Raw genomic sequence first — 18,290 nt, forward strand, 5'->3', positions numbered from 1 at the left:
CACCCAACGACTAGTAGTAGTAGTAGTAGGGGCAAGCATAAGGAACAAATAGATAGTTGCATGTCGGATGCGATCATACCAGCACTAAAGCAGCGGATCCCATCAGAACTCCGAAGTTAAGCGTGCTTGGGCGAGAGTAGTACTAGGATGGGTGACCTCCTGGGAAGTCCTCGTGTTGCATTCCCCTTTTTAAATATATTTTTGCGCCACGTGACAAGGATGACGCGTGAACGTGATCTATATGACCTCATTTTCTTATTTTTGACGATTACTGTGTGACTTTTCCCACCGCGCTTGACACCCAACGACTAGTAGTAGTAGTAGTAGTAGTAGTAGTAGTAGTAGTAGTAGTAGTAGTAGTAGTAGTAGTAGTAGTAGTAGTAGGGGCAAGCATAAGGAACAAATAGATAGTTGCATGTTGGATGCGATCATATCAGCACTAAAGCACCGGATCCCATCAGAACTTTGAAGTTAAGCGTGCTTGGGCGAGAGTAGTACTAGGATGGGTGACCTCCTGGGAAGTCCTCGTGTTGCATTCCCCTTTTTAAATATATTTTTGCGCCACGTGACAAGGATGACGCGGGAGCGTGATCTATATGACCTCATTTTCTTATTTTTGACGATTACTGTATGACTTTTCCCACCGCGCTTGACACCCAACGACTAGTAGTAGTAGTAGTAGTAGTAGGGCAAGCATAAGGAACAAATAGATAGTTGCATGTCGGATGCGATCATACCAGCACTAAAGCACCGGATCCCATCAGAACTCCGAAGTTAAGCGTGCTTGGGCGAGAGTAGTACTAGGATGGGTGACCTCCTGGGAAGTCCTCGTGTTGCATTCCCCTTTTTAAATATATTTTTGCGCCACGTGACAAGGATGACGCCGGAGCGTGATCTATATGACCTCATTTTCTTATTTTTGACGATTACTGTGTGACTTTTCCCACCGCGCTTGACACCCAACGACTAGTAGTAGTAGTAGTAGTAGTAGTAGTAGTAGGGGCAAGCATAAGGAACAAATAGATAGTTGCATGTCGGATGCGATCATACCAGCACTAAAGCACCGGATCCCATCAAAACTCCGAAGTTAAGCGTGCTTGGGCGAGAGTAGTACTAGGATGGGTGACCTCCTGGGAAGTCCTCGTGTTGCATTCCCCTTTTTAAATATATTTTTGCGCCACGTGACAAGGATGACGCGGGAGCGTGATCTATATGACCTCATTTTCTTATTTTTGACGATTACTGTGTGACTTTTCCCACCACGCTTGACACCCAACGACTAGTAGTAGTAGGGGCAAGCATAAGGAACAAATAGATAGTTGCATGTCGGATGCGATCATACCAGCACTAAAGCACCGGATCCCATCAGAACTCCGAAGTAAAGCGTGCTTGGGCGAGAGTAGTACTAGGATGGGTGACCTCCTGGGAAGTCCTCGTGTTGCATTCCCCTTTTTAAATATATTTTTGCGCCACGTGACAAGGATGACGCGGGAGCGTGATCTATATGACCTCATTTTCTTATTTTTGACGATTACTGTGTGACTTTTCCCACCGCGCTTGACACCCAACGACTAGTAGTAGTAGTAGTAGTAGGGCAAGCATAAGGAACAAATAGATAGTTGCATGTCGGATGCGATCATACCAGCACTAAAGCACCGGATCCCATCAGAACTTCGAAGTTAAGCGTGCTTGGGCGAGAGTAGTACTAGGATGGGTGACCTCCTGGGAAGTCCTCGTGTTGCATTCCCCTTTTTAAATATATTTTTGCGCCACGTGACAAGGATGACGCGGGAGCGTGATCTATATGACCTCATTTTCTTATTTTTGACGATTACTGTGTGATTTTTCCCACCGCGCTTGACACCCAACGACTAGTAGTAGTAGTAGTAGTAGTAGTAGTAGTAGTAGTAGTAGTAGTAGTAGTAGTTGGGGCAAGCATAAGGAACAAATAGATAGTTGCATGTCGGATGCGATCATACCAGCACTAAAGCACCGGATCCCATCAGAACTCCGAAGTTAAGCGTGCTTGGGCGAGAGTAGTACTAGGATGGGTGACCTCCTGGGAAGTCCTCGTGTTGCATTCCCCTTTTTAAATATATTTTTGCGCCACGTGACAAGGATGACGCGGGAGCGTGATCTATATGACCTCATTTTCTTATTTTTGACGATTACTGTGTGACTTTTCCCACCGCGCTTGACACCCAACGACTAGTAGTAGTAGTAGTAGTAGTAGTAGTAGTAGGGGCAAGCATAAGGAACAAATAGATAGTTGCATGTCGGATGCGATCATACCAGCACTAAAGCACCGGATCCCATCAAAACTCCGAAGTTAAGCGTGCTTGGGCGAGAGTAGTACTAGGATGGGTGACCTCCTGGGAAGTCCTCGTGTTGCATTCCCCTTTTTAAATATATTTTTGCGCCACGTGACAAGGATGACGCGGGAGCGTGATCTATATGACCTCATTTTCTTATTTTTGACGATTACTGTGTGACTTTTCCCACCGCGCTTGACACCCAACGACTAGTAGTAGTAGGGGCAAGCATAAGGAACAAATAGATAGTTGCATGTCGGATGCGATCATACCAGCACTAAAGCACCGGATCCCATCAGAACTCCGAAGTTAAGCGTGCTTGGGCGAGAGTAGTACTAGGATGGGTGACCTCCTGGGAAGTCCTCGTGTTGCATTCCCCTTTTTAAATATATTTTTGCGCCACGTGACAAGGATGACGCGGGAGCGTGATCTATATGACCTCATTTTCTTATTTTTGACGATTACTGTGTGACTTTTCCCACCGCGCTTGACACCCAACAACTAGTAGTAGTAGTAGTATTAGTAGTAGTAGTAGTAGTAGTAGTTGGGGCAAGCATAAGGAACAAATAGATAGTTGCATGTCGGATGCGATCATAACAGCACTAAAGCACCGGATCCCATCAGAACTCCGAAGTTAAGCGTGCTTGGGCGAGAGTAGTACTAGCATGGGTGACCTCCTGGAAGTCCTCGTGTTGCATTCCCCTTTTTAAATATATTTTTGCGCCACGTGACAAGGATGACGCGGGAGCGTGATCTATATGACCTCATTTTCTTATTTTTGACGATTACTGTGTGACTTTTCCCACCGCGCTTGACACCCAACAATTAGTAGTAGTAGCAGTAGTAGTAGTAGTAGTAGGGGCAAGCATAAGGAACAAATAGATAGTTGCATGTCGGATGCGATCATACCAGCACTAAAGCACCGGATCCCATCAGAACTTTGAAGTTAAGCGTGCTTGGGCGAGAGTAGTACTAGGATGGGTGACCTCCTGGGAAGTCCTCGTGTTGCATTCCCCTTTTTAAATATTTTTTTGCGCCACGTGACAAGGATGACGCGGGAGCGTGATCTATATGACCTCATTTTCTTATTTTTGACGATTACTGTGTGACTTTTCCCACCGCGCTTGACACCCAACGACTAGTAGTAGTAGGGGCAAGCATAAGGAACAAATAGATAGTTGCATGTCGGATGCGATCATAACAGCACTAAAGCACCGGATCCCATCAGAACTTCGAAGTTAAGCGTGCTTGGGCGAGAGTAGTACTAGGATGGGTGACCTCCTGGGAAGTCCTCGTGTTGCATTCCCCTTTTTAAATATATTTTTGCGCCACGTGACAAGGATGACGCGGGAGCGTGATCTATATGACCTCATTTTCTTATTTTTGACGATTACTGTGTGACTTTTCCCACCGCGCTTGACACCCAACGACTAGTAGTAGTAGTAGTAGTAGTAGTAGTAGTAGTAGTAGTAGTAGTAGTAGTAGTAGTAGTAGTAGTAGTTGGGGCAAGCATAAGGAACAAATAGATAGTTGCATGTCGGATGCGATCATACCAGCACTAAAGCACCGGATCCCATCAGAACTCCGAAGTTAAGCGTGCTTGGGCGAGAGTAGTACTAGGATGGGTGACCTCCTGGGAAGTCCTCGTGTTGCATTCCCCTTTTTAAATATATTTTTGCGCCACGTGACAAGGATGACGCGGGAGCGTGATCTATATGACCTCATTTTCTTATTTTTGACGATTACTGTGTGACTTTTCCCACCGCGCTTGACACCCAACGACTAGTAGTAGTAGTAGTAGTAGTAGTAGTAGTAGGGGCAAGCATAAGGAACAAATAGATAGTTGCATGTCGGATGCGATCATACCAGCACTAAAGCACCGGATCCCATCAAAACTCCGAAGTTAAGCGTGCTTGGGCGAGAGTAGTACTAGGATGGGTGACCTCCTGGGAAGTCCTCGTGTTGCATTCCCCTTTTTAAATATATTTTTGCGCCACGTGACAAGGATGACGCGGGAGCGTGATCTATATGACCTCATTTTCTTATTTTTGACGATTACTGTGTGACTTTTCCCACCGCGCTTGACACCCAACGACTAGTAGTAGTAGGGGCAAGCATAAGGAACAAATAGATAGTTGCATGTCGGATGCGATCATACCAGCACTAAAGCACCGGATCCCATCAGAACTCCGAAGTTAAGCGTGCTTGGGCGAGAGTAGTACTAGGATGGGTGACCTCCTGGGAAGTCCTCGTGTTGCATTCCCCTTTTTAAATATATTTTTGCGCCACGTGACAAGGATGACGCGGGAGCGTGATCTATATGACCTCATTTTCTTATTTTTGACGATTACTGTGTGACTTTTCCCACCGCGCTTGACACCCAACAACTAGTAGTAGTAGTAGTATTAGTAGTAGTAGTAGTAGTAGTAGTTGGGGCAAGCATAAGGAACAAATAGATAGTTGCATGTCGGATGCGATCATAACAGCACTAAAGCACCGGATCCCATCAGAACTCCGAAGTTAAGCGTGCTTGGGCGAGAGTAGTACTAGCATGGGTGACCTCCTGGAAGTCCTCGTGTTGCATTCCCCTTTTTAAATATATTTTTGCGCCACGTGACAAGGATGACGCGGGAGCGTGATCTATATGACCTCATTTTCTTATTTTTGACGATTACTGTGTGACTTTTCCCACCGCGCTTGACACCCAACAATTAGTAGTAGTAGCAGTAGTAGTAGTAGTAGTAGGGGCAAGCATAAGGAACAAATAGATAGTTGCATGTCGGATGCGATCATACCAGCACTAAAGCACCGGATCCCATCAGAACTTTGAAGTTAAGCGTGCTTGGGCGAGAGTAGTACTAGGATGGGTGACCTCCTGGGAAGTCCTCGTGTTGCATTCCCCTTTTTAAATATTTTTTTGCGCCACGTGACAAGGATGACGCGGGAGCGTGATCTATATGACCTCATTTTCTTATTTTTGACGATTACTGTGTGACTTTTCCCACCGCGCTTGACACCCAACGACTAGTAGTAGTAGGGGCAAGCATAAGGAACAAATAGATAGTTGCATGTCGGATGCGATCATAACAGCACTAAAGCACCGGATCCCATCAGAACTTCGAAGTTAAGCGTGCTTGGGCGAGAGTAGTACTAGGATGGGTGACCTCCTGGGAAGTCCTCGTGTTGCATTCCCCTTTTTAAATATATTTTTGCGCCACGTGACAAGGATGACGCGGGAGCGTGATCTATATGACCTCATTTTCTTATTTTTGACGATTACTGTGTGACTTTTCCCACCGCGCTTGACACCCAACGACTACTAGTAGTAGTAGTAGTAGGGGCAAGCATAAGGAACAAATAGATAGTTGCATGTCGGATGCGATCATACCAGCACTAAAGCACCGGATCCCATCAGAACTCCGAAGTTAAGCGTGCTTGGGCGAGAGTAGTACTAGGATGGGTGACCTCCTGGGAAGTCCTCGTGTTGCATTCCCCTTTTTAAATATATTTTTGCGCCACGTGACAAGGATGACGCGGGAGCGTGATCTATATGACCTCATTTTCTTATTTTTGACGATTACTGTGTGACTTTTCCCACCGCGCTTGACACCCAACGACTAGTAGTAGTAGGGGCAAGCATAAGGAACAAATAGATAGTTGCATGTCGGATGCGATCATACCAGCACTAAAGCACCGGATCCCATCAGAACTTCGAAGTTAAGCGTGCTTGGGCGAGAGTAGTACTAGGATGGGTGACCTCCTGGGAAGTCCTCGTGTTGCATTCCCCTTTTTAAATATATTTTTGCGCCACGTGACAAGGATGACGCGGGAGCGTGATCTATATGACCTCATTTTCTTATTTTTGACGATTACTGTGTGACTTTTCCCACCGCGCTTGACACCCAACGACTAGTAGTAGTAGGGGCAAGCATAAGGAACAAATAGATAGTTGCATGTCGGATGCGATCATACCAGCACTAAAGCACCGGATCCCATCAGAACTCGGAAGTTAAGCGTGCTTGGGCGAGAGTAGTACTAGGATGGGTCACCTCCTGGGAAGTCCTCGTGTTGCATTCCCCTTTTTAAATATATTTTTGCGCCACGTGACAAGGACGACGCGGGACCGTGATCTATATGACCTCATTTTCTTATTTTTGACGATTACTGTGTGACTTTTCCCACCGCGCTTGACACCCAACGACTAGTAGTAGTAGTAGTAGTAGTAGGGCAAGCATAAGGAACAAATAGATAGTTGCATGTCGGATGCGATCATACCAGCACTAAAGCATCGGATCCCATCAGAACTCCGAAGTTAAGCGTGCTTGGGCGAGAGTAGTACTAGGATGGGTGACCTCCTGGGAAGTCCTTGTGTTGCATTCCCCTTTTTAAATATATTTTTGCGCCACGTGACAAGGATGACGCGGGAGCGTGATCTATATGACCTCATTTTCTTATTTTTGACGATTACTGTGTGACTTTTCCCACCGCGCTTGACACCCAACGACTAGTAGTAGTAGTAGTAGTAGTAGTAGTAGTAGTAGTAGTAGTAGTAGTAGTAGTAGTAGTAGTAGTTGGGGCAAGCATAAGGAACAAATAGATAGTTGCATGTCGGATGCGATCATACCAGCACTAAAGCACCGGATCCCATCAGAACTCCGATGTTAAGCGTGCTTGGGCGAGAGTAGTACTAGGATGGGTGACCTCCTGGGAAGTCCTCGTGTTGCATTCCCTTTTTTAAATATATTTTTGCGCCACGTGACAAGGATGACGCGGGACCGTGATCTATATGACCTCATTTTCTTATTTTTGACGATTACTGTGTGACTTTTCCCACCGCGCTTGACACCCAACAACTAGTAGTAGTAGTAGTATTAGTAGTAGTAGTAGTAGTAGTAGTAGTAGTTGGGGCAAGCATAAGGAACAAATAGATAGTTGCATGTCGGATGCGATCATAACAGCACTAAAGCACCGGATCCCATCAGAACTCCGAAGTTAAGCGTGCTTGGGCGAGAGTAGTACTAGCATGGGTGACCTCCTGGAAGTCCTCGTGTTGCATTCCCCTTTTTAAATATATTTTTGCGCCACGTGACAAGGATGACGCGGGAGCGTGATCTATATGACCTCATTTTCTTATTTTTGACGATTACTGTGTGACTTTTCCCACCGCGCTTGACACCCAACAATTAGTAGTAGTAGCAGTAGTAGTAGTAGTAGTAGGGGCAAGCATAAGGAACAAATAGATAGTTGCATGTCGGATGCGATCATACCAGCACTAAAGCACCGGATCCCATCAGAACTTTGAAGTTAAGCGTGCTTGGGCGAGAGTAGTACTAGGATGGGTGACCTCCTCGGAAGTCCTCGTGTTGCATTCCCCTTTTTAAATATTTTTTTGCGCCACGTGACAAGGATGACGCGGGAGCGTGATCTATATGACCTCATTTTCTTATTTTTGACGATTACTGTGTGACTTTTCCCACCGCGCTTGACACCCAACGACTAGTAGTAGTAGGGGCAAGCATAAGGAACAAATAGATAGTTGCATGTCGGATGCGATCATAACAACACTAAAGCACCGGATCCCATCAGAACTTCGAAGTTAAGCGTGCTTGGGCGAGAGTAGTACTAGGATGGGTGACCTCCTGGGAAGTCCTCGTGTTGCATTCCCCTTTTTAAATATATTTTTGCGCCACGTGACAAGGATGACGCGGGAGCGTGATCTATATGACCTCATTTTCTTATTTTTGACGATTACTGTGTGACTTTTCCCACCGCGCTTGACACCCAACAATTAGTAGTAGTAGCAGCAGTAGTAGTAGTAGTAGGGGCAAGCATAAGGAACAAATAGATAGTTGCATGTCGGATGCGATCATACCAGCACTAAAGCACCGGATCCCATCAGAACTTCGAAGTTAAGCGTGCTTGGGCGAGAGTAGTACTAGGATGGGTGACCTCCTGGGAAGTCCTCATGTTGCATTCCCCTTTTTAAATATATTTTTGCGCCACGTGACAAGGATGACGCGGGAGCGTGATCTATATGACCTCATTTTCTTATTTTTGACGATTACTGTGTGACTTTTCCCACCGCGCTTGACACCCAACGACTAGTAGTAGTAGGGGCAAGCATAAGGAACAAATAGATAGTTGCATGTCGGATGCGATCATACCAGCACTAAAGCACCGGATCCCATCAGAACTCGGAAGTTAAGCGTGCTTGGGCGAGAGTAGTACTAGGATGGGTCACCTCCTGGGAAGTCCTCGTGTTGCATTCCCCTTTTTAAATATATTTTTGCGCCACGTGACAAGGACGACGCGGGACCGTGATCTATATGACCTCATTTTCTTATTTTTGACGATTACTGTGTGACTTTTCCCACCGCGCTTGACACCCAACGACTAGTAGTAGTAGTAGTAGTAGGGCAAGCATAAGGAACAAATAGATAGTTGCATGTCGGATGCGATCATACCAGCACTAAAGCATCGGATCCCATCAGAACTCCGAAGTTAAGCGTGCTTGGGCGAGAGTAGTACTAGGATGGGTGACCTCCTGGGAAGTCCTTGTGTTGCATTCCCCTTTTTAAATATATTTTTGCGCCACGTGACAAGGATGACGCGGGAGCGTGATCTATATGACCTCATTTTCTTATTTTTGACGATTACTGTGTGACTTTTCCCACCGCGCTTGACACCCAACGACTAGTAGTAGTAGTAGTAGTAGTAGTAGTAGTAGTAGTAGTTGGGGCAAGCATAAGGAACAAATAGATAGTTGCATGTCGGATGCGATCATACCAGCACTAAAGCACCGGATCCCATCAGAACTCCGAAGTTAAGCGTGCTTGGGCGAGAGTAGTACTAGGATGGGTGACCTCCTGGGAAGTCCTCGTGTTGCATTCCCCTTTTTAAATATATTTTTGCGCCACGTGACAAGGATGACGCGGGACCGTGATCTATATGACCTCATTTTCTTATTTTTGACGATTACTGTGTGACTTTTCCCACCGCGCTTGACACCCAACGACTAGTAGTAGTAGTAGTAGGGGCAAGCATAAGGAACAAATAGATAGTTGCATGTCGGATGCGATCATACCAGCACTAAAGCACCGGATCCCATCAGAACTCCGAAGTTAAGCGTGCTTGGGCGAGAGTAGTACTAGGATGCGTGACCTCCTGGGAAGTCCTCGTGTTGCATTCCCCTTTTTAAATATATTTTTGCGCCACGTGACAAGGATGACGCGGGACCGTGATCTATATGACCTCATTTTCTTATTTTTGACGATTACTGTGTGACTTTTCCCATCGCGCTTGACACCCAACGACTAGTAGTAGTAGTAGTAGGGGCAAGCATAAGGAACAAATAGATAGTTGCATGTCGGATGCGATCATACCAGCACTAAAGCACCGGATCCCATCAGAACTCCGAAGTTAAGCGTGCTTGGGCGAGAGTAGTACTAGGATGGGTGACCTCCTGGGAAGTCCTCGTGTTGCATTCCCCTTTTTAAATATATTTTTGCGCCACGTGACAAGGATGACGCGTGAACGTGATCTATATGACCTCATTTTCTTATTTTTGACGATTACTGTGTGACTTTTCCCACCGCGCTTGACACCCAACGACTAGTAGTAGTAGTAGTAGTAGTAGTAGTAGTAGTAGTAGGGGCAAGCATAAGGAACAAATAGATAGTTGCATGTTGGATGCGATCATACCAGCACTAAAGCACCGGATCCCATCAGAACTTCGAAGTTAAGCGTGCTTGGGCGAGAGTAGTACTAGGATGGGTGACCTCCTGGGAAGTCCTCGTGTTGCATTCCCCTTTTTAAATATATTTTTGCGCCACGTGACAAGGATGACGCGGGACCGTGATCTATATGACCTCATTTTCTTATTTTTGACGATTACTGTGTGACTTTTCCCACCGCGCTTGACACCCAACGACTAGTAGTAGTAGTAGTAGTAGGGCAAGCATAAGGAACAAATAGATAGTTGCATGTCGGATGCGATCATACCAGCACTAAAGCACCGGATCCCATCAGAACTCCGAAGTTAAGCGTGCTTGGGCGAGAGTAGTACTAGGATGGGTGACCTCCTGGGAAGTCCTCGTGTTGCATTCCCCTTTTTAAATATATTTTTGCGCCACGTGACAAGGATGACGCGGGAGCGTGATCTATATGACCTCATTTTCTTATTTTTGACGATTACTGTGTGAATTTTCCCACCGCGCTTGACACCCAACGACTAGTAGTAGTAGTAGTAGTAGTAGTAGGGGCAAGCATAAGGAACAAATAGATAGTTGCATGTCGGATGCGATCATACCAGCACTAAAGCACCGGATCCCATCAGAACTCCGAAGTTAAGCGTGCTTGGGCGAGAGTAGTACTAGGATGGGTGACCTCCTGGGAAGTCCTCGTGTTGCATTCCCCTTTTTAAATATATTTTTGCGCCACGTGACAAGGATGACGCGGGAGCGTGATCTATATGACCTCATTTTCTTATTTTTGACGATTACTGTGTGACTTTTCCCACCGCGCTTGACACCCAACGACTAGTAGTAGTAGGGGCAAGCATAAGGAACAAATAGATAGTTGCATGTCGGATGCGATCATACCAGCACTAAAGCACCGGATCCCATCAGAACTCCGAAGTTAAGCGTGCTTGGGCGAGAGTAGTACTAGGATTGGTGACCTCGTGGGAAGTCCTCGTGTTGCATTCCCCTTTTTAAATATATTTTTGCGCCACGTGACAAGGATGACGCGGGAGCGTGATCTATATGACCTCATTTTCTTATTTTTGACGATTACTGTGTGACTTTTCCCACCGCGCTTGACACCCAACGACTAGTAGTAGTAGTAGTAGTAGTAGTAGTAGTAGTAGTAGTAGTAGTAGTAGTAGTAGTTGGGGAAAGCATAAGGAACAAATAGATAGTTGCATGTCGGATGCGATCATAACAGCACTAAAGCACCCGATCCCATCAGAACTCCGAAGTTAAGCGTGCTTGGGCGAGAGTAGTACTAGGATGGGTGACCTCCTGGGAAGTCCTCGTGTTGCATTCCCCTTTTTAAATATATTTTTGCGCCACGTGACAAGGATGACGCGGGAGCGTGATCTATATGACCTCATTTTCTTATTTTTGACGATTACTGTGTGACTTTTCCCACCGCGCTTGACACCCAACAATTAGTAGTAGTAGCAGCAGTAGTAGTAGTAGTAGGGGCAAGCATAAGGAACAAATAGATAGTTGCATGTCGGATGCGATCATACCAGCACTAAAGCACCGGATCCCATCAGAACTTCGAAGTTATGCGTGCTTGGGCGAGAGTAGTACTAGGATGGGTGACCTCCTGGGAAGTCCTCGTGTTGCATTCCCCTTTTTAAATATATTTTTGCGCCACGTGACAAGGATGACGCGGGAGCGTGATCTATATGACCTCATTTTCTTATTTTTGACGATTACTGTGTGACTTTTCCCACCGCGCTTGACACCCAACGACTAGTAGTAGTAGGGGCAAGCATAAGGAACAAATAGATAGTTGCATGTCGGATGCGATCATACCAGCACTAAAGCACCGGATCCCATCAGAACTCGGAAGTTAAGCGTGCTTGGGCGAGAGTAGTACTAGGATGGGTCACCTCCTGGGAAGTCCTCGTGTTGCATTCCCCTTTTTAAATATATTTTTGCGCCACGTGACAAGGATGACGCGGGAGCGTGATCTATATGACCTCATTTTCTTATTTTTGACGATTACTGTGTGACTTTTCCCACCGCGCTTGACACCCAACGACTAGTAGTAGTAGTAGTAGTAGTAGTAGTAGTAGTAGTTGGGGCAAGCATAAGGAACAAATAGATAGTTGCATGTCGGATGCGATCATAACAGCACTAAAGCACCGGATCCCATCAGAACTCTGAAGTTAAGCGTACTTGGGCAAGAGTAGTACTAGGATGGGTGACCTCCTGGGAAGTCCTCGTGTTGCATTCCCCTTTTTAAATATATTTTTGCGCCACGTGACAAGGATGACGCGGGACCGTGATCTATATGACCTCATTTTCTTATTTTTGACGATTACTGTGTGACTTTTCCCACCGCGCTTGACACCCAACGACTAGTAGTAGTAGTAGTAGTAGGGGCAAGCATAAGGAACAAATAGATAGTTGCATGTCGGATGTGATCATACCAGCACTAAAGCACCGGATCCCATCAGAACTCCGAAGTTAAGCGTGCTTGGGCGAGAGTAGTACTAGGATGGGTGACCTCCTGGGAAGTCCCGTGTTGCATTCCCCTTTTTAAATATATTTTTGCGCCACGTGACAAGGATGACGCGGGAGCGTGATCTATATGACCTCATTTTCTTATTTTTGACGATTACTGTGTGACTTTTCCCACCGCGCTTGACACCCAACGACTAGTAGTAGTAGCAGTAGTAGTAGTAGTAGTAGTAGTAGTAGTAGGGGCCAGCATAAGGAACAAATAGATAGTTGCATGTCGGATGCGATCATACCAGCACTAAAGCACCGGATCCCATCAGAACTTTGAAGTTAAGCGTGCTTGGGCGAGAGTAGTACTAGGATGGGTGACCTCCTGGGAAGTCCTCGTGTTGCATTCCCCTTTTTAAATATATTTTTGCGCCACGTGACAAGGATGACGCGGGAGCGTGATCTATATGACCTTATTTTCTTATTTTTGACGATTACTGTGTGACTTTTCCCACCGCGCTTGACACCCAACGAATAGTAGTAGTAGGGGCAAGCATAAGGAACAAATAGATAGTTGCATGTCGGATGCGATCATACCAGCACTAAAGCACCGGATCCCATCTAATTCCGAAGTTAAGCGTGCTTGGGCGAGAGTAGTACTAGGATGGGTGACCTCCTGGGAAGTCCTCGTGTTGCATTCCCCTTTTTAAATATATTTTTGCGCCACGTGACAAGGATGACGCGGGAGCGTGATCTATATGACCTCATTTTCTTATTTTTGACGATTACTGTGTGACTTTTCCCACCGCGCTTGACACCCAACGACTAGTAGTAGTAGGGGCAAGCATAAGGAACAAATAGATAGTTGCATGTCGGATGCGATCATACCAGCACTAAAGCACCGGATCCCATCAGAACTCCGAAGTTAAGCGTGCTTGGGCGAGAGTAGTACTAGGATGGGTGACCTCCTCGGAAGTCCTCGTGTTGCATTCCCCTTTTTAAATATATTTTTGCGCCACGTGACAAGGATGACGCGGGAGCGTGATCTATATGACCTCATTTTCTTATTTTTGACGATTACTGTGTGACTTTTCCCACCGCGCTTGACACCCAACGAATAGTAGTAGTAGGGGCAAGCATAAGGAACAAATAGATAGTTGCATGTCGGATGCGATCATACCAGCACTAAAGCACCGGATCCCATCAGAACTCCGAAGTTAAGCGTGCTTGGGCGAGAGTAGTACTAGGATGGGTGACCTCCTGGGAAGTCCTCGTGTTGCATTCCCCTTTTTAAATATATTTTTTCGCCACGTGACAAGGATGACGCGGGAGCGTGATCTATATGACCTCATTTTCTTATTTTTGACGATTACTGTGTGACTTTTGCCACCGCGCTTGACACCCAACGACTAGTAGTAGTAGTAGTAGTAGGGGCAAGCATAAGGAACAAAGAGATAGTTGCATGTCGGATGCGATCATACCAGCACTAAAGCACCGGATCCCATCAGAACTCCGAAGTTAAGCGTGCTTGGGCGAGAGTAGTACTAGGATGGGTGACCTCCTGGGAAGTCCTCGTGTTGCATTCCCCTTTTTAAATATATTTTTGCGCCACGTGACAAGGATGACGCGGGAGCGTGATCTATATGACCTCATTTTCTTATTTTTGACGATTACTGTGTGACTTTTCCCACCGCGCTTGACACCCAACGACTAGTAGTAGTAGCAGTAGTAGTAGTAGTAGGGGCAAGCATAAGGAACAAATAGATAGTTGCATGTCGGAAATGATCATACCAGCACTAAAGCACCGGATCCCATCAGAACTTTGAAGTTAAGCGTGCTCGGGCGAGAGTAGTACTAGGATGGGTGACCTCCTGGGAAGTCCTCGTGTTGCATTCCCCTTTTTAAATATATTTTTGCGCCACGTGACAAGGATGACGCGGGAGCGTGATCTATATGACCTCATTTTCTTATTTTTGACGATTACTGTGTGACTTTTCCCACCGCGCTTGACACCCAACGACTAGTAGTAGTAGGGGCAAGCATAAGGAACAAATAGATAGTTACATGTCGGATGCGATCATACCAGCACTAAAGCACCGGATCCCATCAGAACTCCGAAGTTAAGCGTGCTTGGGCGAGAGTAGTACTAGGATGGGTGACCTCCTGGGAAGTCCTCGTGTTGCATTCCCCTTTTTAAATATATTTTTGCGCCACGTGACAAGGATGACGCGGGAGCGTGATCTATATGACCTCATTTTCTTATTTTTGACGATTACTGTGTGACTTTTCCCACCGCGCTTGACACCCAACGACTAGTAGTAGTAGGGGCAAGCATAAGGAACAAATAGATAGTTGCATGTCGGATGCGATCATACCAGCACTAAAGCACCGGATCCCATCAGAACTCCGAAGTTAAGCGTGCTTGGGCGAGATTAGTACTAGGATGGGTGACCTCCTCGGAAGTCCTCGTGTTGCATTCCCCTTTTTAAATATATTTTTGCGCCACGTGACAAGGATGACGCGGGAGCGTGATCTATATGACCTCATTTTCTTATTTTTGACGATTACTGTGTGACTTTTCGCACCGCGCTTGACACCCAACGACTAGTAGTAGTAGTAGTAGTAGGGGCAAGCATAAGGAACAAATAGATAGTTGCATGTCGGATACGATCATACCAGCACTAAAGCACCGGATCCCATCAGAACTCCGAAGTTAAGCGTGCTTGGGCGAGAGTAGTACTAGGATGGGTGACCTCCTGGGAAGTCCTCGTGTTGCATTCCCCTTTTTAAATATATTTTTGCGCCACGTGACAAGGATGACGCGGGAGCGTGATCTATATGACCTCATTTTCTTATTTTTGACGATTACTGTGTGACTTTTCCCACCGCGCTTGACACCCAACGACTAGTAGTAGTAGGGGCAAGCATAAGGAACAAATAGATAGTTGCATGTCGGATGCGATCATACCAGCACTAAAGCACCGGATCCCATCAGAACTCCGAAGTTAAGCGTGCTTGGGCGAGAGTAGTACTAGGATGGGTGACCTCCTGCGAAGTCCTCGTGTTGCATTCCCCTTTTTAAATATATTTTTGCGCCACGTGACAAGGATGACGCGGGAGCGTGATCTATATGACCTCATTTTCTTATTTTTGACGATTACTGTGTGACTTTTCCCACCGCGCTTGACACCCAACGACTAGTAGTAGTAGTAGTAGTAGTAGTAGTAGTAGTAGTAGTAGTAGTAGTTGGGGCAAGCATAAGGAACAAATAGATAGTTGCATGTCGGATGCGATCATAACAGCACTAAACCACCGGATCCCATCAGAACTACGAAGTTAAGCGTGCTTGGGCGAGAGTAGTACTAGGATGGGTGACCTCCTGGGAAGTCCTCGTGTGGCATTCCCCTTTTTAAATATATTTTTGCGCCACGTGACAAGGATGACGCGGGAGCGTGATCTATATGACCTCATTTTCTTATTTTTGACGATTACTGTGTGACTTTTCCCACCGCGCTTGACACCCAACGACTAGTAGTAGTAGCATTAGTAGTAGTAGTAGTAGGGGCAAGCATAAGGAACAAATAGATAGTTGCATGTCGGATGCGATCATACCAGCACTAAAGCACCGGATCCCATCAGAACTTCGAAGTTAAGCGTGCTTGGGCGAGAGTAGTACTAGGATGGGTGACCTCCTGGGAAGTCCTCGTGTTGCATTCCCCTTTTTAAATATATTTTTGCGCCACGTGACAAGGATGACGCGGGAGCGTGATCTATATGACCTCATTTTCTTATTTTTGACGATTACTGTGTGACTTTTCCCACCGCGCTTGACACCCAACGACTAGTAGTAGTAGGGGCAAGCATAAGGAACAAATAGATAGTTGCATGTCGGATGCGATCATACCAGCACTAAAGCACCGGATCCCATCAGAACTCCGAAGTTAAGCGTGCTTGGGCGAGAGTAGTACTAGGATGGGTCACCCCCTAGGAAGTCCTCGTGTTGCATTCCCCTTTTTAAATATATTTTTGCGCCACGTGACAAGGATGACGCGGGACCGTGATCTATATGACCTCATTTTCTTATTTTTGACGATTACTGTGTGACTTTTCCCACCGCGCTTGACACCCAACGACTAGTAGTAGTAGTAGTAGTAGTAGTAGTAGTAGGGCAAGCATAAGGAACAAATAGATAGTTGCATGTCGGATGCGATCATACCAGCACTAAAGCACCGGATCCCATCAGAACTCCGAAGTTAAGCGTGCTTGGGCGAGAGTAGTACTAGGATGGGTGACCTCCTGGAAGTCCTCGTGTTGCATTCCCCTTTTTAAATATATTTTTGCGCCACGTGACAAGGATGACGCGGGAGCGTGATCTATATGACCTCATTTTCTTATTTTTGACGATTACTGTGTGACTTTTCCCACCGCGCTTGACACCCAACGACTAGTAGTAGTAGGGGCAAGCATAAGGAACAAATAGATAGTTGCATGTCGGATGCGATCATACCAGCACTAAAGCACCGGATCCCATCAGAACTTCGAAGTTAAGCGTGCTTGGGCGAGAGTAGTACTAGGATGGGTGACCTCCTGGGAAGTCCTCGTGTTGCATTTCCCTTTTTAAATATATTTTTGCGCCACGTGACAAGGATGACGCGGGAGCGTGATCTATATGACCTCATTTTCTTATTTTTGACGATTACTGTGTGACTTTTCCCACCGCGCTTGACACCCAACGACTAGTAGTAGTAGGGGCAAGCATAAGGAACAAATAGATAGTTGCATGTCGGATGCGATCATACCAGCACTAAAGCACCGGATCCCATCAGAACTCCGAAGTTAAGCGTGCTTGGGCGAGAGTAGTACTAGGATGGGTCACCTCCTAGGAAGTCCTCGTGTTGCATTCCCCTTTTTAAATATATTTTTGCGCCACGTGACAAGGATGACGCGGGACCGTGATCTATATGACCTCATTTTCTTATTTTTGACGATTACTGTGTGACTTTTCCCACCGCGCTTGACACCCAACGACTAGTAGTAGTAGTAGTAGTAGTAGTAGGGCAAGCATAAGGAACAAATAGATAGTTGCATGTCGGATGCGATCATACCAGCACTAAAGCACCGGATCCCATCAGAACTCCGAAGTTAAGCGTGCTTGGGCGAGAGTAGTACTAGGATGGGTGACCTCCTGGAAGTCCTCGCGTTGCATTCCCCTTTTTAAATATATTTTTGCGCCACGTGACAAGGATGACGCGGGAGCGTGATCTATATGACCTCATTTTCTTATTTTTGACGATTACTGTGTGACTTTTCCCACCGCGCTTGACACCCAACGACTAGTAGTAGTAGGGGCAAGCATAAGGAACAAATAGATAGTTGCATGTCGGATGCGATCATACCAGCACTAAAGCACCGGATCCCATCAGAACTCCGAAGTTAAGCGTGCTTGGGCGAGAGTAGTACTAGGATGGGTGACCTCCTGGGAAGTCCTCGTGTTGCATTCCCCTTTTTAAATATATTTTTGCGCCACGTGACAAGGATGACGCGGGAGCGTGATCTATATGACCTCATTTTCTTATTTTTGACGATTACTGTGTGACTTTTCCCACCGCGCTTGACACCCAACGACTAGTACTAGTAGGGGCAAGCATAAGGAACAAATAGATAGTTGCATGTCGGATGCGATCATACCAGCACTAAAGCACCGGATCCCATCAGAACTCCGAAGTTAAGCGTGCTTGGGCGAGAGTAGTACTAGGATGGGTCACCTCCTGGGAAGTCCTCGTGTTGCATTCCC

At 46.2% G+C, this 18,290-nt stretch overlaps 60 non-coding genes across 60 annotated transcripts; all 60 read left to right on the plus strand.

Annotated features, from left to right (window-relative positions):
- Positions 1-65: 65 nt before the first annotated feature.
- Positions 66-184, plus strand: LOC123437296. The gene has a single exon (XR_006628484.1). It is a non-coding gene; the product is annotated as a 5S ribosomal RNA (ribosomal RNA).
- Positions 185-420: 236 nt separating this feature from the next.
- LOC123432016 lies at positions 421-539 on the plus strand. Its single transcript, XR_006623619.1, has one exon. It is a non-coding gene; the product is annotated as a 5S ribosomal RNA (ribosomal RNA).
- A 184-nt stretch (positions 540-723) lies between these two features.
- Positions 724-842, plus strand: LOC123435614. The gene has a single exon (XR_006626858.1). It is a non-coding gene; the product is annotated as a 5S ribosomal RNA (ribosomal RNA).
- Positions 843-1,036: 194 nt separating this feature from the next.
- Positions 1,037-1,155, plus strand: LOC123437609. Its single transcript, XR_006628783.1, has one exon. It is a non-coding gene; the product is annotated as a 5S ribosomal RNA (ribosomal RNA).
- A 173-nt stretch (positions 1,156-1,328) lies between these two features.
- On the plus strand, positions 1,329-1,447 carry LOC123435535. The gene has a single exon (XR_006626781.1). It is a non-coding gene; the product is annotated as a 5S ribosomal RNA (ribosomal RNA).
- A 181-nt stretch (positions 1,448-1,628) lies between these two features.
- Positions 1,629-1,747, plus strand: LOC123436479. The gene has a single exon (XR_006627702.1). It is a non-coding gene; the product is annotated as a 5S ribosomal RNA (ribosomal RNA).
- A 218-nt stretch (positions 1,748-1,965) lies between these two features.
- LOC123435626 lies at positions 1,966-2,084 on the plus strand. The gene has a single exon (XR_006626870.1). It is a non-coding gene; the product is annotated as a 5S ribosomal RNA (ribosomal RNA).
- Positions 2,085-2,278: 194 nt separating this feature from the next.
- Positions 2,279-2,397, plus strand: LOC123437610. Its single transcript, XR_006628784.1, has one exon. It is a non-coding gene; the product is annotated as a 5S ribosomal RNA (ribosomal RNA).
- A 173-nt stretch (positions 2,398-2,570) lies between these two features.
- Positions 2,571-2,689, plus strand: LOC123435637. Its single transcript, XR_006626881.1, has one exon. It is a non-coding gene; the product is annotated as a 5S ribosomal RNA (ribosomal RNA).
- A 206-nt stretch (positions 2,690-2,895) lies between these two features.
- LOC123433025 lies at positions 2,896-3,013 on the plus strand. The gene has a single exon (XR_006624584.1). It is a non-coding gene; the product is annotated as a 5S ribosomal RNA (ribosomal RNA).
- A 194-nt stretch (positions 3,014-3,207) lies between these two features.
- LOC123438176 lies at positions 3,208-3,326 on the plus strand. The gene has a single exon (XR_006629335.1). It is a non-coding gene; the product is annotated as a 5S ribosomal RNA (ribosomal RNA).
- A 173-nt stretch (positions 3,327-3,499) lies between these two features.
- LOC123431985 lies at positions 3,500-3,618 on the plus strand. Its single transcript, XR_006623588.1, has one exon. It is a non-coding gene; the product is annotated as a 5S ribosomal RNA (ribosomal RNA).
- Positions 3,619-3,851: 233 nt separating this feature from the next.
- Positions 3,852-3,970, plus strand: LOC123435648. Its single transcript, XR_006626894.1, has one exon. It is a non-coding gene; the product is annotated as a 5S ribosomal RNA (ribosomal RNA).
- Positions 3,971-4,164: 194 nt separating this feature from the next.
- LOC123437611 lies at positions 4,165-4,283 on the plus strand. The gene has a single exon (XR_006628785.1). It is a non-coding gene; the product is annotated as a 5S ribosomal RNA (ribosomal RNA).
- A 173-nt stretch (positions 4,284-4,456) lies between these two features.
- LOC123435659 lies at positions 4,457-4,575 on the plus strand. Its single transcript, XR_006626907.1, has one exon. It is a non-coding gene; the product is annotated as a 5S ribosomal RNA (ribosomal RNA).
- A 206-nt stretch (positions 4,576-4,781) lies between these two features.
- LOC123433026 lies at positions 4,782-4,899 on the plus strand. Its single transcript, XR_006624585.1, has one exon. It is a non-coding gene; the product is annotated as a 5S ribosomal RNA (ribosomal RNA).
- Positions 4,900-5,093: 194 nt separating this feature from the next.
- On the plus strand, positions 5,094-5,212 carry LOC123438177. Its single transcript, XR_006629336.1, has one exon. It is a non-coding gene; the product is annotated as a 5S ribosomal RNA (ribosomal RNA).
- Positions 5,213-5,385: 173 nt separating this feature from the next.
- Positions 5,386-5,504, plus strand: LOC123431986. The gene has a single exon (XR_006623589.1). It is a non-coding gene; the product is annotated as a 5S ribosomal RNA (ribosomal RNA).
- A 182-nt stretch (positions 5,505-5,686) lies between these two features.
- On the plus strand, positions 5,687-5,805 carry LOC123435670. Its single transcript, XR_006626921.1, has one exon. It is a non-coding gene; the product is annotated as a 5S ribosomal RNA (ribosomal RNA).
- Positions 5,806-5,978: 173 nt separating this feature from the next.
- LOC123436480 lies at positions 5,979-6,097 on the plus strand. Its single transcript, XR_006627703.1, has one exon. It is a non-coding gene; the product is annotated as a 5S ribosomal RNA (ribosomal RNA).
- A 173-nt stretch (positions 6,098-6,270) lies between these two features.
- Positions 6,271-6,389, plus strand: LOC123431615. The gene has a single exon (XR_006623205.1). It is a non-coding gene; the product is annotated as a 5S ribosomal RNA (ribosomal RNA).
- Positions 6,390-6,573: 184 nt separating this feature from the next.
- Positions 6,574-6,692, plus strand: LOC123437521. The gene has a single exon (XR_006628695.1). It is a non-coding gene; the product is annotated as a 5S ribosomal RNA (ribosomal RNA).
- Positions 6,693-6,922: 230 nt separating this feature from the next.
- LOC123436636 lies at positions 6,923-7,041 on the plus strand. Its single transcript, XR_006627850.1, has one exon. It is a non-coding gene; the product is annotated as a 5S ribosomal RNA (ribosomal RNA).
- A 212-nt stretch (positions 7,042-7,253) lies between these two features.
- LOC123433027 lies at positions 7,254-7,371 on the plus strand. Its single transcript, XR_006624587.1, has one exon. It is a non-coding gene; the product is annotated as a 5S ribosomal RNA (ribosomal RNA).
- Positions 7,372-7,565: 194 nt separating this feature from the next.
- LOC123432130 lies at positions 7,566-7,684 on the plus strand. Its single transcript, XR_006623728.1, has one exon. It is a non-coding gene; the product is annotated as a 5S ribosomal RNA (ribosomal RNA).
- A 173-nt stretch (positions 7,685-7,857) lies between these two features.
- LOC123432930 lies at positions 7,858-7,976 on the plus strand. Its single transcript, XR_006624496.1, has one exon. It is a non-coding gene; the product is annotated as a 5S ribosomal RNA (ribosomal RNA).
- A 194-nt stretch (positions 7,977-8,170) lies between these two features.
- On the plus strand, positions 8,171-8,289 carry LOC123431785. Its single transcript, XR_006623370.1, has one exon. It is a non-coding gene; the product is annotated as a 5S ribosomal RNA (ribosomal RNA).
- Positions 8,290-8,462: 173 nt separating this feature from the next.
- LOC123431616 lies at positions 8,463-8,581 on the plus strand. The gene has a single exon (XR_006623206.1). It is a non-coding gene; the product is annotated as a 5S ribosomal RNA (ribosomal RNA).
- Positions 8,582-8,762: 181 nt separating this feature from the next.
- LOC123437522 lies at positions 8,763-8,881 on the plus strand. The gene has a single exon (XR_006628696.1). It is a non-coding gene; the product is annotated as a 5S ribosomal RNA (ribosomal RNA).
- Positions 8,882-9,084: 203 nt separating this feature from the next.
- LOC123435682 lies at positions 9,085-9,203 on the plus strand. The gene has a single exon (XR_006626935.1). It is a non-coding gene; the product is annotated as a 5S ribosomal RNA (ribosomal RNA).
- A 179-nt stretch (positions 9,204-9,382) lies between these two features.
- Positions 9,383-9,501, plus strand: LOC123438392. Its single transcript, XR_006629536.1, has one exon. It is a non-coding gene; the product is annotated as a 5S ribosomal RNA (ribosomal RNA).
- A 179-nt stretch (positions 9,502-9,680) lies between these two features.
- Positions 9,681-9,799, plus strand: LOC123435694. The gene has a single exon (XR_006626946.1). It is a non-coding gene; the product is annotated as a 5S ribosomal RNA (ribosomal RNA).
- Positions 9,800-9,999: 200 nt separating this feature from the next.
- LOC123436481 lies at positions 10,000-10,118 on the plus strand. The gene has a single exon (XR_006627704.1). It is a non-coding gene; the product is annotated as a 5S ribosomal RNA (ribosomal RNA).
- Positions 10,119-10,299: 181 nt separating this feature from the next.
- On the plus strand, positions 10,300-10,418 carry LOC123435706. The gene has a single exon (XR_006626957.1). It is a non-coding gene; the product is annotated as a 5S ribosomal RNA (ribosomal RNA).
- Positions 10,419-10,606: 188 nt separating this feature from the next.
- LOC123435717 lies at positions 10,607-10,725 on the plus strand. Its single transcript, XR_006626968.1, has one exon. It is a non-coding gene; the product is annotated as a 5S ribosomal RNA (ribosomal RNA).
- A 173-nt stretch (positions 10,726-10,898) lies between these two features.
- Positions 10,899-11,017, plus strand: LOC123438582. Its single transcript, XR_006629717.1, has one exon. It is a non-coding gene; the product is annotated as a 5S ribosomal RNA (ribosomal RNA).
- Positions 11,018-11,238: 221 nt separating this feature from the next.
- Positions 11,239-11,357, plus strand: LOC123432517. Its single transcript, XR_006624095.1, has one exon. It is a non-coding gene; the product is annotated as a 5S ribosomal RNA (ribosomal RNA).
- Positions 11,358-11,551: 194 nt separating this feature from the next.
- Positions 11,552-11,670, plus strand: LOC123431799. Its single transcript, XR_006623383.1, has one exon. It is a non-coding gene; the product is annotated as a 5S ribosomal RNA (ribosomal RNA).
- Positions 11,671-11,843: 173 nt separating this feature from the next.
- On the plus strand, positions 11,844-11,962 carry LOC123431617. The gene has a single exon (XR_006623207.1). It is a non-coding gene; the product is annotated as a 5S ribosomal RNA (ribosomal RNA).
- A 200-nt stretch (positions 11,963-12,162) lies between these two features.
- LOC123433132 lies at positions 12,163-12,281 on the plus strand. Its single transcript, XR_006624684.1, has one exon. It is a non-coding gene; the product is annotated as a 5S ribosomal RNA (ribosomal RNA).
- A 182-nt stretch (positions 12,282-12,463) lies between these two features.
- Positions 12,464-12,581, plus strand: LOC123437211. Its single transcript, XR_006628403.1, has one exon. It is a non-coding gene; the product is annotated as a 5S ribosomal RNA (ribosomal RNA).
- Positions 12,582-12,787: 206 nt separating this feature from the next.
- Positions 12,788-12,906, plus strand: LOC123438178. The gene has a single exon (XR_006629337.1). It is a non-coding gene; the product is annotated as a 5S ribosomal RNA (ribosomal RNA).
- Positions 12,907-13,079: 173 nt separating this feature from the next.
- Positions 13,080-13,197, plus strand: LOC123432948. The gene has a single exon (XR_006624513.1). It is a non-coding gene; the product is annotated as a 5S ribosomal RNA (ribosomal RNA).
- A 173-nt stretch (positions 13,198-13,370) lies between these two features.
- LOC123436223 lies at positions 13,371-13,489 on the plus strand. The gene has a single exon (XR_006627457.1). It is a non-coding gene; the product is annotated as a 5S ribosomal RNA (ribosomal RNA).
- Positions 13,490-13,662: 173 nt separating this feature from the next.
- Positions 13,663-13,781, plus strand: LOC123435730. Its single transcript, XR_006626979.1, has one exon. It is a non-coding gene; the product is annotated as a 5S ribosomal RNA (ribosomal RNA).
- Positions 13,782-13,963: 182 nt separating this feature from the next.
- On the plus strand, positions 13,964-14,082 carry LOC123435742. The gene has a single exon (XR_006626991.1). It is a non-coding gene; the product is annotated as a 5S ribosomal RNA (ribosomal RNA).
- A 191-nt stretch (positions 14,083-14,273) lies between these two features.
- LOC123433168 lies at positions 14,274-14,392 on the plus strand. Its single transcript, XR_006624713.1, has one exon. It is a non-coding gene; the product is annotated as a 5S ribosomal RNA (ribosomal RNA).
- A 173-nt stretch (positions 14,393-14,565) lies between these two features.
- On the plus strand, positions 14,566-14,684 carry LOC123435754. The gene has a single exon (XR_006627002.1). It is a non-coding gene; the product is annotated as a 5S ribosomal RNA (ribosomal RNA).
- A 173-nt stretch (positions 14,685-14,857) lies between these two features.
- Positions 14,858-14,976, plus strand: LOC123437107. Its single transcript, XR_006628306.1, has one exon. It is a non-coding gene; the product is annotated as a 5S ribosomal RNA (ribosomal RNA).
- A 182-nt stretch (positions 14,977-15,158) lies between these two features.
- LOC123437691 lies at positions 15,159-15,277 on the plus strand. The gene has a single exon (XR_006628867.1). It is a non-coding gene; the product is annotated as a 5S ribosomal RNA (ribosomal RNA).
- Positions 15,278-15,450: 173 nt separating this feature from the next.
- LOC123435528 lies at positions 15,451-15,569 on the plus strand. The gene has a single exon (XR_006626774.1). It is a non-coding gene; the product is annotated as a 5S ribosomal RNA (ribosomal RNA).
- A 212-nt stretch (positions 15,570-15,781) lies between these two features.
- On the plus strand, positions 15,782-15,900 carry LOC123433240. Its single transcript, XR_006624777.1, has one exon. It is a non-coding gene; the product is annotated as a 5S ribosomal RNA (ribosomal RNA).
- A 194-nt stretch (positions 15,901-16,094) lies between these two features.
- On the plus strand, positions 16,095-16,213 carry LOC123436482. Its single transcript, XR_006627705.1, has one exon. It is a non-coding gene; the product is annotated as a 5S ribosomal RNA (ribosomal RNA).
- Positions 16,214-16,386: 173 nt separating this feature from the next.
- Positions 16,387-16,505, plus strand: LOC123437979. Its single transcript, XR_006629138.1, has one exon. It is a non-coding gene; the product is annotated as a 5S ribosomal RNA (ribosomal RNA).
- Positions 16,506-16,698: 193 nt separating this feature from the next.
- LOC123438238 lies at positions 16,699-16,816 on the plus strand. Its single transcript, XR_006629392.1, has one exon. It is a non-coding gene; the product is annotated as a 5S ribosomal RNA (ribosomal RNA).
- A 173-nt stretch (positions 16,817-16,989) lies between these two features.
- On the plus strand, positions 16,990-17,108 carry LOC123437791. The gene has a single exon (XR_006628960.1). It is a non-coding gene; the product is annotated as a 5S ribosomal RNA (ribosomal RNA).
- Positions 17,109-17,281: 173 nt separating this feature from the next.
- Positions 17,282-17,400, plus strand: LOC123437662. The gene has a single exon (XR_006628838.1). It is a non-coding gene; the product is annotated as a 5S ribosomal RNA (ribosomal RNA).
- A 187-nt stretch (positions 17,401-17,587) lies between these two features.
- LOC123431815 lies at positions 17,588-17,705 on the plus strand. The gene has a single exon (XR_006623400.1). It is a non-coding gene; the product is annotated as a 5S ribosomal RNA (ribosomal RNA).
- A 173-nt stretch (positions 17,706-17,878) lies between these two features.
- LOC123435765 lies at positions 17,879-17,997 on the plus strand. Its single transcript, XR_006627013.1, has one exon. It is a non-coding gene; the product is annotated as a 5S ribosomal RNA (ribosomal RNA).
- Positions 17,998-18,170: 173 nt separating this feature from the next.
- On the plus strand, positions 18,171-18,289 carry LOC123435649. Its single transcript, XR_006626895.1, has one exon. It is a non-coding gene; the product is annotated as a 5S ribosomal RNA (ribosomal RNA).
- The last annotated feature ends 1 nt before the right edge of the window (position 18,290 follows it).

The sequence above is a fragment of the Hordeum vulgare genome, chromosome 2H, assembly GCF_904849725.1.
Source record: "Hordeum vulgare subsp. vulgare chromosome 2H, MorexV3_pseudomolecules_assembly, whole genome shotgun sequence".
Classification (NCBI taxonomy): domain Eukaryota; kingdom Viridiplantae; phylum Streptophyta; class Magnoliopsida; order Poales; family Poaceae; genus Hordeum; species Hordeum vulgare.